Here is an 18,202-nt window from a genome sequence, read left to right on the forward strand (position 1 = left end):
TCAAGAGGAAGGACTCTGCCTGGGCTCTGGCCTCGCCATCCTTTTATTCAATTTGGGATACACCTATAGCCCTTAGGCAGGCAATTTCCAGTAACAGGCAGACTATCTTACCAGTAAGGATTTACATGACTGTCTGATGGGGAAGTTGCTTCAGCTACCATTGTCTCGACTAAACAGTAGGTGTACAGCTCTGACCTTTGCCAGAGATTAAGGGTCACCAGCCTTCCGGGATCCCTGTCCACACTTCTCTGATAGTGAAGACAATGGGTGGCTTCCCACAGGAGAGAAAAAGAGGGAGAGAAAAATATTGACTTGTTGTTCCACCCATTTGTGCATTAATTGGTTGATTCTTGTGTGTGCCCTGACTGAGGATCTGCCGTGTAACCTTGGTATATTGGGACAACATTCTAACCAACCAAGCTACTCAATTAGACTGGATATCGAACCCATAAGCTTGGTGTATTGGGACAACATTCTAACCAACTGAACTACTCAGGGCACAGATGGTTCTCCAACCCCTACCAGGACGTAGTCTTTCTCTAAGAAATTCTAGGGGTCAGTCTCTATGCTTGATGTTATAACTCAATCATCTTGTGGGCCAGTTTGGCATTATAGGGTACATGCCCCGCATAAACCAACATTAAGAAAAACAAAAGTGTGCTAACCAAATAAAACCCAAATCTAAGAGCCAGAAACATATGCTGTGCACTTACTATCCCATGAAGCCTGAGCATTTGGATAGTTCTCATTCTCAGAAATCCCAAGGGGAGGGAAAACTCAGTTTGTATATATTCATACAAGGGATTTTATCTATTGTGCAAAGAGAGGGTTATCTGGCTCCCCCGATGCTTCTGGGCTCCATTAAGACTGCCCATGTCACAACTCTAGCTCCAGTTCTTAGAGGCGAAGAGATTCAAAGATATGATCATGGGCAAGGATGAAGCTGCATACCCTTTGACTCCAGTTAAATCCCTGATGTTTGAGGTGTGTTTGGGCTGTGGATGCTTGCTTCCTGGTGCTGTCACAGCCCCTATAGTAGCTGGTTTAGGAGCATAAGGCTGCTGTCTCTGTGAGGCAGTTACAGGGGTGGGAGACAGTTCCCTTTATACTCAACCACTGCCTACTTGGCCAGGTCCTGATTATTTCCATTTGGGATCAGCAGCATTCTCAGAGCCCCTACTCTGACCTTGGTACGAAGGAGCCAGCACTTGAAACAGCTTTGGTATCAAGTCCTTCTCATAGAGGGGGAGAGTTATCCAGAAGAGAGCAGAGTTAGGCACCACTGCAGAGACATTTAGCTTTCAGCACTCCCAAAGGTAGGGTCTCCAAACACACACACACACACACACACACACGCACGCACGCACGCACGCACGCACACACACACACACACACACACGCACACACCAGTGCTCCAACCAACAGAGCCACACTGGCCAGGGCTGTTTGCCTGTATTTTTGTGTTTGACCTGAACTGAAACTTCACCTCAGTAAAAAAAGATGTCATAAAAGACAAGTCTCATACAACTAAGATCATTTATTTTACAGTTACTCCTTTAAAAGGGGCTATATTCTACCACAAGGGCTAAAATCACAAAATGTACCAGAAGTGAGCTAGAAAGATCTTAAATTCTTATTAATTTATTATGAAACGTAAGATATGTGGCTGAGTTTGACTGTGTAACTGATAATTCTGCAAATTAACTTCCATGTAGAATAAACTATGTTTTAGTGGATTAGTTTCAAAAAGTGATCATTTGAAGCCTTTCATATGTAAGTTACTCAACATTAACTAGAGCAATTGTTTAGAACTTAGACCAACAGAGGATTTTTACTTGAGGGTTATTGTATCACCAACACTGTTAGCATTGTTGTGCAAGGTGATAAGAGTCAGCTTGATTTTTAGTTAGTTTTATTACAGTTTTTAATTTTTTACAGATGATTACTCCTCTAATGCTGGACTGCAGCCAAGCTTCTCTCTCATTCAGGTCACCCCTCACCTGCAGCCCTAACCAGTCTTTCAATTGGGGACAAGAAAAGTGGGCTTTGCTCAGGATACTGGAGGGTTCAGACTTAGGGGCCAGGGCTTACCAGGAGGGTCTCACTCCTTCCCCATGTCCAGTCCGCCCCCGCCCCCTCAGGACAGACCAGCACTGTGGACCAGAGAGCATCCCGCCCTGATCTTCTCAGGGTAACCCTTCATCTGGTCCACACACGCCCTTGACGCCTCCATGCCTTCCTGTGGCACTAGTCCTGCAAGCAAGTTCCACAATAGGTGGATGCAGGACTGGGGAACAAGGCCCAGAAGGCGGAATATGGCCTAGGGCTATAGGAGGTCCTTGTTGCTCCCTTTCACTGCTCCTGTGGGGCTGCAACTGGAAACATAAAGGAAAACTACAGGGAAGGGTGGTTTGAAAAGACACTTTGTTGTTAAAGGCTTGGTGGAGGTTTTTGCGCATGAGCTTCAGAGCCTGCCTGGTGGGCAACCTGGGGAAGGGCGAGAAGGGGTGTGGACCCCTTCCAGGGCAGGCGAGCTGGGCGGGCTTCAGGCAATGCCTGTGCTCCTGGTCTGTGTGGGAACAGGCGCCCCTTCATGAGGGAGGAGCCAGCCTTCAGGGTTCTATTGTGCTGCCTCAGGTTTCCTGTGGCTTGTAGAGCAATGGAAGCTCCACCTTGGAGCCTGATGGAAAAGTGAGTGTCTGAGGCGAGAAACGCCTGGAGGGGTCGCGCTCCTGTGCTGGGGGCTCACCCTGCCATGGATGGTCCCAGGTCTGTCTGACACAGGGAGGGCGTCATTTTTGACACAATTGTTTTCAGCAGTCATGGTGAAATGAAAGCGGTAGCAATGATGTTCAGTTAAGAAACATAGTGAAAACCTGCTTTTGTTGAGGTAGGTACATATAATCATCGTAAAGAAAAAACACAAATTACTCAAAGAAAAGTAATGGATTAATACTTTTAAATTACACCAGTGTATTTTTAAGGGAGGAAACATACTAGGCATTTATGTGTTAAGGTAACATACAATAACATTATAGTTTCTGTTTTGGAGCCTGAGTGCTTGTAAGTTTGCAAAAACATTGCTCTTTGTTATGAGTTGAATTGTGATTCTCCCACATCCAGCAAAGTATATATTATGTCCTAACATCCCCCAACCTCCTCTACATCCCCTCCAGTCCCTAAGAATATGGCTTCACTTGGAAGGAGGGTCATTGCACATGCAATTCGTTAAGATGAGGTCATACTGGAGTAGGGTGGGCATCTAATCCAAGTGACTGGTGTCCTTATAAAAAGAACTGAGGTGAAGAGACGGAGAGGGACACACTGAGTAAAGATAACCTCCTGAAGACAGACACACACTGGGAGAACCCATGTGACCAAGAAGGCAGAGATCTGCATTAGGCAGTTGCAAGCCAAGGATTTCTGGCAAACACTGGAACCTAAGATAAGGACATGGAACAGATTCTTCTCTAGATCCTTCAAAGAATGTATGACCCAGCTGACACATTGGAGCTATGAGACAATCCAGTTCATTTGTGTTATGGTGCCCAGATGGGGCACTTTGTTACAGAAGCACTAGGAAAGTGATATACTTGTCTCCACATATTCATGTTCACTAGACAGCATACTTAGAATGTGTCACTTGTCTTTGCTCATAGATGACCAGAGAACACTTCTTGTTAATTTCAATTCTGAAAGGTTTATTTAGTTTGAAGCAACAGGTAACAAATGATTAGGAAACGTGGACATTTTGGGAGAAATTTATACAAATCACATTCACAATAAATTCCAGAAACTACAATACCCTGTCTTGTTTCTTTGGGATCAAATTTTGCAGCTTTCAATGAACTCCATAATTGGAAAGTCACCATAAATATCTATTGATAAACATGTCTGAAGATCTTTTGCCAAATTTGGAGAAAATGAACATTGCCACTGACATTATTTGATCCAGTGCTTCAGAAGAAATGTTCTTTTGGTGCAAATGTACAGGGTAACATTGTATTTATTTATTCAGTTTTGGTCATGCAAGACTATCATCTCTTCTCTCTTCTGATAGTCTTCAGAATATCATTATCTTTTCTATGTCAATTTCTTTACATTTTTTCATAGTTAATAGATTACTACAGAATGTTTTTTGTGTGTGTTCAAGGAACAATTGTAAAACTTGTTTTACTGCATGTTGTTCAAGGATTGTTTTGGCTGATTGCTAATATTTTTGTGTCTGATTGACCTCATCTGAAACTTCACCTATCAAAAAAAAAAAAAAAAAGATGTCAGAAAAGAAAAGTCTCATACATTTAAGATTGTTTATTTTAATTTTACTACTACAATAGCAGGGCCATCTTCTTTCATAGGGGTTGGAGCCAGAAAATGCACCTGAAGTGAGTTTGAAAGATGGTTAAATTCTTATGAATTTACTGTGAAAGTTATGTGTGTGGCTGAATTTAACTGTGTAACTGATAATTATGCAAAATTACTTTCCATGAAGAATGAAATATTTCTAGTGGATTAATTTAAAAAAGTGATCATTTAAGCCTGCATATGTAGGTTACTCAACACTAATCATAGTAATTGTTTAGAATTTAGACCAACAGAAGATTTTTTCGAGAAGGTTATTATATCATTAACATTGTTATTATTGTTGTGCAAGGAGATAAGAATCAGATTGATTTTTAGTTAGTTTTATTGCCACTTTAAAATTCTTTACAGATCATTCACCTCATTATGCTTACATCTGGGCAGACTGCATCTACCTCCCTGACCCTTGGTGGCTCTGAGTGTCCAGCTGAGCCCCCAGGAAAGGCATTCTGATGGATCTGACTATTCTGGGTGAGTCGACACCTGGAGTAACCCTGATGAGAGTTTAGGTTGTGCCTCTGAGGAGGTGTTGGTATTGACTGTAGTTCTGGCCGAGGTGAGGAAAGTGGTTTCAAGCAATGTCTGGGAGGCATCTGAAGAAGAAAGATCCCAGCCAGTAGGAAAATGTTGTACATAGAATTTCATAGCTTCTGCTGGGAGAAAGGTGTTGGACCTGTCCACAGTACTGCAGAGAACCATGTGTGATGGTGTGATATAATAAACAATATTTATTCGTCTTAAACCCTGGTCCCTGGCATAGAACTCCTAAATCCCTTGGAATTTCCTCAGTAATAGGGATAAAGGAGCATTTTTGTTACTCATAAAAAGTCCACTTCAAATATACCTGAGGTTATGTTAATGAGGTGACTCTTGGAGGATGAGGGATGGTTACCAGAGGAACTAGCCATGTGATTAGAGGGTTGGAGCTGTCAGCACTCCCCTACACCTACTTTCAATGGAGAGGTTGGAAACTCAATCACAAAAGACCAATAATTTAATCAATCATGCTTCCACAAAAACCTAAATAGCAGGTTTTGGAGAGTTTCTGGGTTGATGAATATATTGGGGTGCTGGGTAGTTCAACCTGCTCTGAGTGGGCACGAAAGCTCTGAAGCCCTTCCTACATACCTTGCCCTGTACAGCTTTTCCATTTGGCTGTTCTTGAGTTGTATCCTTTATCTAAACTAGTAAGAGTAAGCAAAGCACTTCCCTGCTGTTTTAGCAAATTATCAAACTTGAGGAAAGGATCATGAGAACCTCAAATATATAACTGGTTGGTTAGAAGGGCAGGTGACAACTTGGGATGGGCAATTTGCTTTTGAAGCAGAGGATTAAGCCCCTGACCTGTAGAGTAGGGCTAACTCCAGGTAGTTAGTGTTAGAATTGAATTGTAGGACATTCAGTTGGTATCGCAGAGAATTGAGAATTGCTTGGAGTGGAAAACACACGTGTTTGCTATCAGAAGTGCTGTAAGTAGAGAAAGAAACTTCTTTCTTTACCCTGAATGACTGCATCCTATTCTGCTGAAGCCTCCATGAAGGATTGTCCTGGGAGCCAGTACAAGCAGCTCAGCGAGTGTTTAGTAAGGGAAGCAGTTGTCAGTTGGACCAAAAGCCAACTTTTGGTTCTATCCTTAGAATCGTGAAGGTCTAGAAGTAGAGGGTTTGGCTCATTCCTGATACTTGTTTTACTCTCTGGTCAAAGTCTTGAAACCTTTATGGGTAGGATGTTCTGGGAAGGACTAGACAGAGAGAGAGAACTGTCTCTGGTATCAGATGGAATTGTGACCATATTACATTCAGTTAAAATGAATTTCCCACAATTAGAATAATCACTAGGACATTGAAGATAACAATAAATCAAACATATCCCAAATGGAAACAAGAAACCTTGTAAGCAGTTGAATTTAGGAAAAGAAGTTACTGATCTATATGCGAATAAAGTTGAGGTGGTCCAGGGCTATAGAAGGACATGGAGTTTGGATAAATGTCAGCATAACCCTCTATGGTGATATTTCCCTTTAGAAATGATGACTAGCTCTTTCCAACTTGGCTTGCATTCTTCATGTGGTGTACTTTCCCCTCCCTGCTTCAATTCCCAGTATTGTTAGTGAGGTGAGCTGCCTGCTGCTGAGATTATAAAGTCTTTCAAGGTCAGAGAAGGACTCTGACTCATGTATCCCATCTCTTCTCTCTTTCTCCTTCTCCTCCAACTTAGTTCTGTGCTATTTTTTTTCCTAAATCTTTCTCAACAGGTTAGTAAAAAAGATAAATTGGATTTATCTTTTTGTTTGTGTGTCCCTTGAAGATTTCACTTTTTCTTACAATTACTTATTCTCCCCTTTGAGAGGAAAAGGCAAAGAAACAGACTTCCTTTCCCTTAGAGCCTCCAGAAGGAACGCAGCCCTGAGGATAATTTGTGTTTAGCCGCATAAGAACCAATTTTGGACTTTACACTTCCAGAAATGTAAAATCATTAATCTGTTGTTTTAAACCACGAAGTCTGGTAAATTGTTAAAGCAGCACTAGTAAACAGTGTGTTTCACATTGTGCCTGTCCGAGTATATTGCACATAATAGGTGCTCTTTGAATGTGTATTATGTGAATGGTCAAGTTTCTAAAATGTCTCTTTCTTAATTATGATGAAAGGGTTTTAGAAGTAAATAAGGATGTTTCTGTGAGGATTCCAGACCAGTATGATATGCTATGGCCAGGAAGTTTTCTTTCAGTTTTTCTCCCTCTAATACTCAAACCTGATAATTTTTAGGCTAAAGGAATGGAGGGAAGGGGAAGGAGCACAGTCTTTATGGTCATCAGACTGCACTAAAGTTGGGGACGAGGATGAAGATGAAGATGACATGGTTAGGGCTTTTCCTTAGTCCATGAGACGCATTTATTTGTCAAGAGGAGATGAAAATTCTTTATAAAGGAAATGTATACTGTTGAACCTCAGAGGTAAGGCAGGGGAGAGTGGGTGGGAAGAGATCTACCAATGAACTTGAGTGCATATATGCATAACCTGTTGACACAGACAATGGGGTGGTGAGAGCCTGGGGCACAGGAGCGGGCTGGAAGAGGGAAAAAAGGAGGAATTATGTAATACTTTCAACAATAAAGATTTTTAAAAAATAAAGGAAATGTCTAAAGAAATAAGGCTGGCACGGCTGATGTGGCTCAGTGGTTGAGCTTTGACCCAAGAACCAGGAAGTCACGGTTAGATTCCCAGTCAGGGCACATGCCCAGGTTATGGGCTCGATCCTCAGTTGGGGGTATGCAGGAGGCAGCCGATCAATGATTCTCTCTCATCATTGATGTGTCTATCTCTCTCTCCCTTTCCCTTCCTTTCTGTGAAATCAATAAGAACATATTGAAAAAAAATAAGGTTGAAGCATGATCCAAGATGGTGGCATAGGTAAACACCTAAACTGCTGCCTCGCACAACAATTTCAAAACTACAACTAAAAGACAAAACGTCTATCACCCAGAACCACGGGAAAGCTGGCTGAGTGGAAGTTCTACAACTAGAAGGAAAGAGCAAACAGCATTGAGAGGTGCACAAGCGCTGAAAAGCTGAGGTACGGAGACGCGCGAATCGGGCTGGCGATGGGCGACTGGGAGCGCTGCTGTTTTCAACCTGAAGGGAGACAAGCTCCCAATTACTCCGAACTCCAGTTTCTGGGGAGACGCGGGGGACCCAAACTCCTACGGGGAGAAGCTGGACTGTCTGCTGTGGGGTCGGAAAGTGAGGGAGGCTTGCTTGAAGGGCTGCGTGCAGGAATAATTGTTTACTGTGCTGGGGAGCAGGACACGGGGACACGGTCAGAGACACAGAGCCGGCTTACTGGCATCCATCGCTGTTTGCCACGCCCTAGCCTAGTGAAGCCCTGAGACCCTGCCCCGCACCATCTACAAACCCACCCAAGCTCCAAGCAGCGGCTTTAGCATATGAATGACCTGCCCTATTGCAGCTTAACCTAGCAAACTTGCAGCCCGGGTCAGACAGCTCCAAAACCTCCAAACCCCAAGCAAAGAGGAGAAAACTGTAGTTCTCGCTGTAGCGCCTGCTGGGTGGCCTCAGACAGTAGCTGACCTGCACCCCATTGGAGATCCAGAAGCCAGTGTACCTAGTGGTCAGTGTGAGACACCAGATTTCAACTCCTCACATCCATAAGTGACACATTCAAGAGGCAGACTCAGTGAGCACCAAAGCACCACTAAAACAAGTCCTGCACCATAAGCATGTCTCCAGCGCAGCAGTTCTTCCATTATAGACACAGCGGGTCCTCACAGCCAATTGGCCTGGAGGTCAATTCCTCCCAGTGTACCAACAGCAATCAAGGCTTAACTACACCAAGACTTTGCACTCAGCCCACAAAGGGGTGTACCAAAGGCGTCCACCGCAGGTGATTGGGGAGGCTGAGCTACTGGCCCCTATAGGTCACCTACCACACAAAGCCACTCCATCAACACAAGGAAGCAGCAAAATGCAGAGACAAAGAAACATGTCACGAATGAAAGAAATGGAGGAAAGCAAACTACTGGACGACATAGAGTTCAGAACCACATTTATAAGGTTACTCAAGAATCTTCTAAAAACCACTGAGGAACTTAGTGAGACCTTTAAGGATCTTTTTTTAAAATATATATATATTTTATTAATTTTTTACAGAGAGGAAGAGAGGGGAGAGGGATAGAGAGCTAGAAACATCGATGAGAGAGAAACATCGATCAGCTGCCTCCTGCACACCTCCTACTGGGGATGTGCCCGCAACCAAGGTAAGTGCCCCTGACCAGAATCGAACCTGAGACCCTTCAGTCCGCAGGCCGACGCTCTATCCACTGAGCCAAACCAGTTTCGGCAAGGATCTTAATGAGAGTGCCAAAAAAATGGAAAAGGACCAGTCAGAAATTAAGCATACACTGTCTGAAATAAAGAATATACAGAAACTCAACTGTAGATCAACATACCACAAGAATCAAACCAAAGATCTGAAATTTGAGGAAACAAAAAACACCCAACCAGAAAAACAAAAAGAAAAAAGAATCCAAAAATATGAAGATAGTGTAAGGAGCCTCTGGGACAACTTTAAGCGTACCAACATCCAAATTTTTGGGGTGCCAGAAGAAGAGAGAGAGCAAAATATTGAAAACCTATTAGAAGAAATAATGACAGAAAACTTCCCCTACCTGGTGAAAGAAATAGACTTACAAGTTCAGGAAGCACACAGAACCCCATACAAGAGGAATCCAAAGAGGACCACACCAAGACACATCATAATTAAAATGCCAAAGGCAAAAGACAAAGAGAGAATCTTGAAAGCAGCAAGAGAAAAACGGTTAGTTACCTACAAGGGAGCATCCATACGACTGTCAGCTGATTTCTCGGCAGAATCTATGCAGGCCAGAAGGGAGTGGCAAGAAATATTCAAAGTGATGAACAGCAAGAACCAACAACCAAGATTACTCTACCCAGCAAAGCTATCATTCAGAGTTGAAGGTCAGATAAAAAGCTTCACAGACAAGAAAAAGCTAAAGGAGTTCATCACCACCAAACCAGGATTCCATGAAATGCTGAAGGGTATTCTTTAAGAAGAGGAAGAAGAAGCAAAACGTAAAGATAAAAATTATGAACAACAAAATGACATCAAATACATACCTACCAACAAGTGAATCTAAAAATAAAGTGAATAAAAAATGTGAAGAACAGAATGGACTGGTGAATATAATAGAATCAGGGACATAGAAAGGGAGTGGACTGACAATTCTCAGGGGGAAGGGGGTGTGAGCATTGCGGGAAGAGATTGGACAAAAATCTTACACCTATGGATGAAGACAGTGGCGGGGGGTAAGGGCATGGGGTGGGGTGGGGAATCAGGTGGAGGGGAGCTATGGGGGGAAAAAAAGAGGAACACCTGTAATAATCTGAACAATAAAGATTTATTAAAAAAATAATAAAATAAAATAAATCAAGCTTTGGGAGCAACCCAAGTGCCCAACAATAGATGAATGGATAAAATAGCTGTGGTACATACCGTGTTTCCCCGAAAATAAGACAGTGTCTTATATTAATTTTTGCCCCCAAAGACACGCTAGGTCTTATTTTCAGGGGATGTCTTATTTTTCCATGAAGAAGAATACGGTACAGATTTATTGTTAAATGAAAATAAAGGAAATTTATTACCTGTATACGGTACGGTAGTACGGTAGTTGTCAACACAAACCAGACAAACTGTGAATCCTACAGTATCAAGAATTTACTCATTTATTCAATGACAATCATGTCATCATCTTCTGGAACATCATCATAACAATCCAATTCCTGAATTTCCTGGTGAATTTCTTGTGACTCCATTTCTTTCAGAATCAGTGGACCAAATCGCTCATGTTTAGCAATAGCACTGTCTTTAAATGAGTCCTTCTTGTCAAGGTAGCCTGCTCGCAGTGCATTTGCAATGCAACTGTCAGTGATTTTCTCCCGTGAATTCTTCACCCAAGTCACAACTTCTTGCAGTTTAGGTTTCACAAAGTTTCCATGCTGATTTCTCTCCATTCTATTTTCAATGTAGTCATTAATTTCCATGCGCAAATTGTCTTTGAATGGCTTGTTTATTGCAATATCAAGAGTCTGGAGATAGGCCATCATTCCTGCCGGAATCATTATCTGATCTATTTTTCTTTCGTGAAGAAATGTCTTCATGTCTTTAGCGCGGTGAGTGCTGGCTGCATCCCAGACTAGCAGACCTCTTTGGCTCCCTCGCATAAAAAGCGGCAGCATTACATCAACCCACTTCCTTATAACTGCTTGTGTGGCCCAGGCTTTTTCAGTTTCAAGAATAAAAACGCCCAAAACACGTTCAATCTTTTCCTTCTTGCCCTTAGAAATGATTAAAGGTGGGATTTTAGTGCCATCCAGATGAATTGCCAAAATACAGGAAACACGTGCACTTTCGTAAGCAGTGGAGGGAATGTACGCTAAGGAGGTACCCCGCTGTTCAATTGTTGTTTGAGATGATTGGCCCATAAACACTGCAGTTTCATCCATAGCAATTATGTTGGAAAGATTGTATTTAGAGAAGTCAGCATCATCAATAAAGGACTTGAATGCAAGTGCTCGCTTAATAACTTGAGTATCTTCCAACCTAAACAATGTTGTAGATCTTCTTAAAGACAGTTCACTTCGCTGAAGGAAATTATCCAGCCAGTGTTGTGATGCTTTGAAGTCTTTGGGGGCTATGTCAAACTGTGGTGCCATTGCAAGGGCAAATTCTTGAATCTGAGCCCTATTCACAACCAAAGCCTTTGCTCTCCTGTCAACAACCCATTCACAGACCAGGTCTTCCAGCTCGGAAAATAATGGTTGCCGACCTGATCCACACTTGCGCTTTTTAGCATTTCCCTTGTCCACTTGTTCAATGAGGTTACCATACTCTGCTCGCCATTTTCGGACCAATCGGATACTCAACATCTTCTCTTTGCAGAAAGCAGTAAGATTTTGGCCCCAAGAGTCTTCCACGATTCCTTTCTTGTACTCCACGGAGTAGCTTTTTCTTTTTGCGCTCATTTCTACCATAGGGGTAAAAAAAAGGAATTGGGGTATCAAGGTGGGGGTAGGGGGATCACTCAAAATGACCCAGGGGGGATCAGAGGGGGGAATCAAAATGACATAGGAGAATCAGAGGGGGGATTACCATTTTAGTAACCCCTTTTGATCCTCCTGTGTCATTTTGATTGCCCCCTCTGATCCTCCTGTGTCATTTTAAGTGATCCCCCTCCCCCCACCCCTGTGCCACTGAACACCTTCACCAGACATCCCCCTACCCCTTTATCAGACATTTACCCCCTGGGGCCTGCCTGGGGACTGTCACTGGGCTTGCTGGGGCCTGGATCTGGGCAGAGCGGGTCTGCCACTGACTGAGAACCTTCAGTCATCATGAAGGTGGCCGTGAGCATCAGGTAGTGTCACCAGAGACAGACCAGCACTCACCACCTTCGCCGCATCCCTTCCGCTCTAATCCTCCTGTTCTTCTACACGCATCTGTGAAAGTCTCCTCTTCTCTCCTGCCCTGTGCTCACCGCTCACTCCGACCTCCGCTCCGCCTCCACACAGCAGTGACGTCAGTACTCCACGTAACGTCACTGGTTGCTAGACACCAGTCGGGGCGGCCCTAGCGACCAGTTTACAGTAAATTAATTTTCATTCTGAGACAGAGCCTGGGGGCCTTATTTTCGGGGGATGCCTTATATTTCACTCAGAAGGAAACCTGTAAGTAGGTCTTATTTTCGGAGGATATCTTATTTTCGGGGAAACACGGTATATACAGTGGAATATTATTTGACCATTAAAAAGCATGAAATCTAAAAAAAAAAAGAAAAGAAAAAAAATAAGGTTGAGGTAATGTTAGTCTTTGATATTCAAAATGGATTTGGCTATGTTTCAAGTTGGGGGACTCAGTCACAGAAATGTAGCACATCTAGGTCAGGTTGAGGGAGGCTCTGGGGTTTAAAGATGCCCTGAGTGTTGGTGGGTGCACAATTGAAACACATTGGGCCCTGGCCGGTGTTGCAAATTGGTTAGAGCACCAGCCCCTGCACTGAAGGGTTGTGGGTTCGATTTTCAGTCAAGGGTGTGTACTTGGGTTGTAGATTTGATCCTAGGCCCTGGTTGGGGGTGAATGCAAAAGGGAACCAATCAATGTGTCTCTCTCACATTGATGTTTCTCTCTCTCTCTCTGTCTCTCTTTCTTTTTCTCTCTCTCTCTTCCCCCCACCCCCCTCTCTCTTTCCTGACTCCCTTCCATTCTCTAAACAAATCAATGGGAAAAATAACCTGGTGTGAGAATTAACAACAACAATAAAAGAAACCCCTTGGGTTTCCATAGGCCTACCATAGCAGAGTGAGTTGACTCAGGCTTCAAGTAGTGTGGACTGCTGGGCCAACTTTCAGAATGGTGGAGATGGCAGTAAACTCAGGGGTTCTGCAGCAAGTAAATTCCTTGGTATAGCATCAGCAGCTCAGAAACATTGTCCCTGCCAAAAGTCTAGATCTCAAGTTAACTGGTTAATTCAGCAGTGATGTCCTGCAGAATGTTTAGCAATTAGGTGTATGAAGGAGAATGCTCAGGAGACCAGCAGGTGGCAGCCACCACAACAGGAAAAGCCTTTCTCAAGGGGAGGCTCTCTGAGTGATTAAGCATTATTTTTTCCAATAGAGACTACACACTTTCTAAAAGGATGTTTAAATTGTCAGATTGAATAAAGTTTAAACTGGGTTGAGACTAATTTTTTTCTCCTGGTGACCATGAATGGAAGTGGGGGGAGGGAATATTACATTCTAGACTAAAATAAGGAGAGTAAAACATTTCTCTATTATCTGATTTTTACTGTGCCCTTCTGCAAGGTCATTCAGATTTCTTCTTGGGTGAGCTTTTCAGGAGAGGAAAGAGAGGACCAGAAAGTATATACTAACTTACCTTTTTTCTCTTCCTCTCTCTCTTTCCCATCCCTGTTTCCTTGTCTGTCTTTGAGTGTAGAAAGTTGAGAGGGAATTTAAATTTGTATCCATAGCCTATTTGTTTCTATATGATTCTCCTTTCTCTCCTTTCAGGAGAATGCTCCCCTGACAAAGAGGTGTATAATAAATACCCCCATTCAGCAACCCTTTACTGAAGATTCTGAAGGGGGATATAAGACATTTTTTTTTTTGGGGGGGGGGAGGGCTAGCATTCTGAATCTGTGCCAGTAACCTGCCTTCTAATGCACAATTAACTCCAGTGATGCCTGTCCTGCCTTGTAGAACCTGTGTCCCAGAATACTCCCATTTTACAGAGGCTATAAACCATGAACCATGCACAACCCCCCGGAAGGGGTTATCAGCACTGGCACCAGGCCAGGCCTTTGGGTGTAATCTCACATCCCCCATCCCAACACACAGGGCTTTTTCACAAAGCCCGCAAAAGGTCCGGAAGCCTGCCATATTTGGGGGACAAAGAAACCAAAGGTATAAAGGGAAAGCTTCGTCCATATTCACTCACTCAGGCTTTGGAGAAACAGACTCTCCTGAGTCACTGTACTAGTACATCTGAAAATGAAGGGTTCTTCCTGAATCTCTGAGTACTCCCTGTTTTTTTTTCCGGTCACCTGGGAAATTCTGTAACAATTCAGTTCATATGAGGCCCTAGGATAAATACAGGGCATATGAAGAAGGAAAGGCTGGCCTTCACCTACACACAGAGTGCAGGAGAAATAGGCACTTAAATAAATGGTCGTTATAAAATGACCATTAAAAAAAAAAGGGAGCAGGGACTAACTTTTATACTTCCAAGGCCTATGTCTGTGAAGCCATCCTGACCCCCAATCAGTTATATTCTCTTTATCTTTGGCTAACAGTCTACTTTGTATTTCTATGCCACTCACCATACTTTTATTTTGGTCCTGTGTTCATTTTTCCTACCAGCCTGTGTACATCTTGGGAACAAGATCTATCTCTAATTCACTTCATAAAGCTCTGGGTCCTGGCAAAATTCTAGATACACAGAAATGTTGAGTGTGAAACGGTGTCAATCTCAGCCTGTGCAAAGATATATGTCCAAAGATGTTAATTGCAATGCAGTTTATAATAGTGGACATTTAGGAACCTGGTTGCCACCTGGCGGAGATCTGTTTAGGTACAAATAAGTGTACATTATTCAGGCATTACAATTATTCAATAGACCAATATTGTTGATATCAAAAGATGTCCTTAGGAAATTTTGAGTGGAAAGGAGATTATAGGATAGTAGATTATTACATATGCATAATTATACATATTTAACTATGTGTCCATATGCCTAGGATTGTCATTAAACTACTCACAGAAGTTTATCTGAGGAGTGGGATTTTGTGTGTTTTTAATTTCTTTTTGTATGTTTTTCCACATTAAAATTTTTTTAATGAATAAATGTTATTAAGAGCAATGGGCACACCATGCAGTGTGCAGATGATATTTTACTGAGTTGTACACTTGAAACCTGTACCCCAATAAATTCAATAAAAAATAAAACAACAACAAAGATTTTTAAAAATTCCATCAACATCTGATTGCACAGACATTCCTGTAGATGGCCAGGCCTTAGTTTTGGCAGCGCTCATTGATAGGCAGGTCTGCAGAAGGGGACAGCCACGCCCCATGTTGGAACCACGTTTTGCAACCAGTGTGACAATGATGTCAATGTTTGGAGCCCTCAGGGCAGGATTAGTCAAACTGAATATGCAATAGAAGCTATCAATCAATGTTTAGCCACAGTTGGTCTGAAATAAGAAACCCCATGCAGTGTTGGTTACACTGAAGAAAGCACACTCAGAACTTGCAGCTCACCAGAAAATAATTCTCCATGTTGACATATAGGTATCTCAATTGTGAGACTTACTGCTAGTGCTAGACTGTTATGTAATTTTATGCACCAGGAGTGTTTGGATTCCAGATTTGTATTTGACAGACCTCTTCCTGTGTCTCCTCTTGTATCTATAATTGGAAGCAAGACCCAGATACCAACACAAAGATATGGCTAAAGACCGTATGCTGTTGGGCTGCTTATTCCTGGTTATGATGATATGGGCCCTCTTGTATTCCACATCTGTCTATCTGCTAACTATTTTGACAGCAGATTTGTGTCCATTGGAGCTCATTTTCAACCAGCTCATACTTATTTGGACAGACATATGTCTGAGTTTATGGAATGCAATTTGAATGAACTGGTTAAGCATGGTCTGCGTGCTTTAAGAGAGACACTTCCTACAGAACAGGACCTAACTATGAAGAATGTTTCCATTGGAATTGTTGGTAAAGACTTGGAGTTTATGATTTATAATGATGATGATAATGTGTCTCCATTCCTGGAAGGCCTTGAAGAAAGGCCACAGAGAAAGGCACAGCCTGTTCAACCTGCTGATGAACCTGCAGAAAAGGCTGATGAATCAATAGAGCATTAAGTGATAATCCTCCATTCTATATGTGTATTATCAATGTGTAAGAACACAGGAACATGTACTGATGATAAAAATCTATACTTTGAACCAAAAGATGCAGTGGTGAAATGGTATGTTTTAGGAATCAGACCAGATGTGAATTCTTTCCAAGCACCTTCACTGAAACCATATTAATGGGATGCATTTTTTTCTGAGAGGGTCTATATAATAATTTTCTAGAAAATATAGTTATATGTACTTATGTTTTCATATGAAGAACATAGTGTCTTTGTGGTTTTAAAGACAATGGTGAAATAAAATTGTTTTATCTGCTGGGAAAATATATGGATGGCCCTTTCTTATTATGCATAGGACAGTCTCCCACAAAAAAAGAATGATCTGGCCTCAAGTGTCAACAGTGAATGAAAACACCTATCAGAATTAACCTCTTAAGGTTCTTTACTGCCATCTGGTGGTTAGAGAAGGGCCTACAAGTTCCATGTAGCTCCAGAGGAATTTCAGATGTTTGAAGTAGGGCCTCAGAAATAAGATGGAAGGCCATAAGATGGATAGCTGTAGTTCGAATGGGAGGCAGGGGAAGAGCAAGGGAAATTTGTGGTTGACAGTGTCTGTGGTGATATTACGAAGACCAGTATTTATTAGTTGTGAGGCTCGCATTCTGTATTTGTAAACCCTACAGTAAGATTTCCAGTTTCATTGTGACTCTAGAGATCAGAATAACTACGTGCTGAGGCAAGAAGGGCATCATTTGCAGGTCCTAGGCTTTCTTTTTGACCCCACCCTTCTCACCCTCTCCCTGAAGGCCATGCAGAAACAAGTTTATTTTTGTTCTGCTCATCAGTTTTACCTATCTTTTTTACCATCCAGTTTTCTTTTTCTAATTATCTCTTACTACTGAGTTACCCATCTGGCAGTCATATCTCATGCTCCTCTTCACTGCTCTCAACTGAGTGTGGGCCACTGCTTACTTTCTTACCTGCTGGTCACCTCTAGAAGGCCTATGTTCTCTCACCTCTCAAAAAAAATACATCTCTTTTCCAACAAGTGTAGAAATCTTATGCAACCCTTATTTAGTTTTTGCACTTTCTTTTTTAAAAAGATGTTTTTATTGATTTTAGAGAGAGATGAAGGGAGAGGGAGAGAGAAACATTGATTGGTTGCCTCCTGCACACATTTTGACCTGGGATCAAACCTGAAACCTGAGTATGTGCCCTGACCTGAAATGAAATTGGTGAACTTTCAGTGCATGGGGCAATGTTCAACCAACTGAACCAAACTGGCCAGAGCCATGATGCCTCTTTATTCTCTTCAATCCCATTGTTCAAATCCATTTACATGATAGCAATCTTTACCAAGGCCATGTACTACTGACCATCTTCACAACCCCTGTGGGTAGTGAACTTTTGGTTGTCTATCTGTTTCTCTTGTTAGGGTAATTGCATCCTCCTGGTTTTTATCAGGGGGTCCTCACACTACTGCCTGCGGGCCACATGCGGCCCGCCGAGGACATTTATCCGGCCCGCCGGGTGCCGCTGCCTGTCCTGCTTAGCAGCCGACTCGTCCCGGTCCCACAGTGCGCATAGGAATTTGTTCATAGTTTTTTTTTTAAACTATAGTCCGGCCCTCCAACGGTCTGAGGGACAGCGAACTGGCCCCCTGTTTAAAAAGTTTGAGGACCCCTGAGTTAAGTGCTTGCACATTATTTTAATTACTTCTGAGCTCCATCATCACCATAGGTGTTAATGAGTGAGAGCTGCCACTGAACATTCCTAATGCCTGGTGAATATTGTTTCCTTTGGGCTTTCCCATGAAAGGTAACGGTCCTGTGCATCTTCTGACTTTACCTCATTTAACCATTCTAGCATGCCCATCACACT

General features: G+C 42.6%; 1 pseudogene across 1 annotated transcript; it reads left to right on the forward strand.

The window, feature by feature from the left end:
- The first annotated feature begins 5,866 nt into the window (after positions 1-5,866).
- Positions 5,867-16,328, forward strand: LOC308233690 (proteasome subunit alpha type-1-like; annotated as a pseudogene). Its single transcript has 2 exons — positions 5,867-5,944; positions 15,495-16,328. The product of its transcript is annotated as a proteasome subunit alpha type-1-like (transcript).
- The last annotated feature ends 1,874 nt before the right edge of the window (positions 16,329-18,202 follow it).

This window comes from Plecotus auritus, assembly GCF_963455305.1.
Source record: "Plecotus auritus genome assembly, chromosome: 9".
Taxonomy (NCBI): domain Eukaryota; kingdom Metazoa; phylum Chordata; class Mammalia; order Chiroptera; family Vespertilionidae; genus Plecotus; species Plecotus auritus.